Genomic DNA, 2,762 nt, shown 5'->3' with positions numbered 1-2,762 from the left:
CTCCTCCATCGGCGCCGCTGCCTCCCGAGCACGTGGGGGCGACACAGGACACGCCCCCGACACGCCCCCTCCGCTCCCATTGGCTCGCCGGGCCGGGGGCGGGCCTAAAGACACGCCCCCACATCGCCATTGGCCGCTTTGGGGCGGGGGGGACCCGGGCGGGAGTCAGGGGTACCCCGGGATGGGGTCTGGGAATGGCGGGACACGGGAGGGGTCGGGCCTTGGGGACAATGTGGGGTGTCCCTGGGGGCGATGGGGCATGGAATGCTGGGGGAGTCTGTTATGGGGTGACCCTGGGGGTCATGGAATGCCGGGGGGGTCTGTTGTGGGGTGTCCTTGGGGGTCATGGAATGCCGGGGGGGTCTGTTGTGGGGTGTCCTTGGGGGTCATGGAATGCTGTGGGGGTCTGTTGTGGGGTGTCCCTGCGGGGCATGGAATGCCGGGGGGGGGTCTGTTGTGGGGTGTCCCTGCGGGGCATGGAATCCTGTGGGGGTCTGTTGTGGGGTGTCCTTGGGGGTCATGGAATGCCGGGGGGGGTCTGTTGTGGGGTGTCCTTGGGGGTCATGGAATGCCGGGGGGGGGTCTGTTGTGGGGTGTCCTTGGGGTGCTGGGAGCATGGAATGCTCTGGGGTGGGTGATCATGGGGTGTCCTTGGAACACGGACTGTTGGGGAGGGGGTTATGAGGAGCTCTTGGGGTGCTGGGAACAGGGAATACTGGGGGATGTGGGGGGTGTGTGTTATGGGGTGTCCTTGGGGTGCTGGAGTGTCCCTGGGGGCGATGGGGGCACGGAATGCTGGGGAAGAGGGGGGATTCTGAGGGGTCCTTGAGTTACTGGGAACACGGAATGCTCAGGGGTGGGAGGTTATGGGGTGTCCCTGGGGTGGTGGGAGCATGGAGTGCTGGGAGGAGGGGGATTATGGGGTGTCCTTGGGGTGCTGGGAGCTCAGAAGGCTTCAGGGTGGGTGTCCTTGGGGTTCTCGGAGCACGGAATGCTGGGCCGGGGGTGTTGGGTGTCCCTGGGGCGGTGGGAACATGGAATGCTGGAGGGGGCAGTTATGGGGTGTCCCTGGGGCGGTGGGAACATGGAATGCTGGAGGGGGCAGTTATGGGGTGTCCCTGGGGCAGTGGGAACATGGAATGCTGGAGGGGGCAGTTATGGGGTGTCCCTGGGGCGGTGGGAACATGGAATGCTCTGTGGGGGCAGTTATGGGGTGTCCCTGGGGCGGTGGGAGCATGGAATGCTGGAGGGGGCAGTTATGGGGTGTCCCTGGGGCAGTGGGAACATGGAATGCTGGAGGGGGCAGTTATGGGGTATCCCTGGGGCAGTGGGAACATGGAATGCTGGAGGGGGCAGTTATGGGGTGTCCCTGGGGCAGTGGGAGCAGCGTGTCGGGGCTGGAGCAGGGGTGGGAGAGAGAAGGTCCCCCTGCGCCCCCCTCCTCCCTACCCAGCACGGGGGGCGGATGTTTTGGGGGTCACTGGGCAGGGGCTGGACATCCCATCTTGGTGCCACTCGTGTCGCGTGTCCCTCCAGAGCCAGGGAAAAACTGGAAGACCCGAGTGTTGGGTGGAATGTCCCCGGGCAGGGGGAGGTGACGGAGCAGGAGCAGCAGCGATAAGGGGGTCGCTCCGGCGCCGCTTCCCAAGGACACTCCGCACAGGAGCGAGCCCAGGGCCGGGAGGAGCTGCCCCAGGGCCGGGAGGAGCTGCCCCAGGGCCGGGAGGAACTGCCCCAGGGCGGGTGGAGCTGCCCCAGGGTCAGGAGGAACTGCCCCAGCGACAGGAGAAGCTGCCCCAGGGCAGGTGGAACTGCCCCAGGGCCTGGAGGAGCTGCCCCAGGGCGGGTGGAACTGCCCCAGGGCCGGGTGGAGCTGCCCCAGGGCAGGAGGAGCTGCCCCAGGGCCCGGAAGAGCTGCCCCAGGGCGGGTGGAACTGCCCCAGGGTGGGAGGAATTGCCCCAGGGCCCGGAGGAGCTGCCCCAGGGTCGGAAGGAACTGCCCCAGGGCCAGGAGGAGCTGCCCCAGGGCGGGAGGAACTACCCCAGGGTCGGGTGGAGCTGCCCCAGGGCGGGAGGAGCTGCCCCAGGGCTGGGAGGAGCTGCCCCAGGGCGGGAGGAGCTGCCCCAGGGTCGGGAGGAACTGCCCCAGGGGGGGTGGAGCTGCCCCAGGGCCCAGAGGAGCTGCCCCAGGGCCGGAAGGAACTGCCCCAGGGCCAGGAGGAGCTGCCCCAGGGCGGGAGGAACTACCCCAGGGTCGGGTGGAGCTGCCCCAGGGCGGGTGGAATTGCCCCAGGGCTGGAACTGCCCCAGGGTGGGTGGAGCTGCCCCAGGGTTGGGTGGAGCTGCCCCAGGGCCCAGAGGAGCTGCCCCAGGGTCAGGAGGAGCTGCCCCAGGGTGGGAGGAGCTGCCCCAGGGTGGGAGGAATTGCCCCAGGGCCGGGAGGAGCTGCCCCAGGGCCCAGAGGAGCTGCCCCAGCGCCGGGAGGAGCTGCCCCAGGGTGGGAGGAATTGCCCCAGGGTGGGTGGAGCTGCCCCAGGTTGGGTGGAGCTGCCCCAGGGTGGGAGGAATTGCCCCAGGGTGGGTGGAGCTGCCCCAGGTTGGGTGGAGCTGCCCCAGGGCCGGGAGGAGCTGCCTCAGGGTGGGAGGAATTGCCCCAGGGTGGGTGGAGCTGCCCCAGGGTTGGGTGGAGCTGCCCCAGGGTGGGTGGAATTGCCCCAGGGCTGGGAGGAGCTGCCCCAGGGCGGGTGGAATTGCCCCAGGGC

Source organism: Pithys albifrons, chromosome 3 (genome assembly GCF_047495875.1).
Source record: "Pithys albifrons albifrons isolate INPA30051 chromosome 3, PitAlb_v1, whole genome shotgun sequence".
Lineage (NCBI taxonomy): Eukaryota > Metazoa > Chordata > Aves > Passeriformes > Thamnophilidae > Pithys > Pithys albifrons.
The sequence above is the reverse complement of the archived record's forward strand: the minus strand, read 5'-3'. Positions refer to the sequence as shown.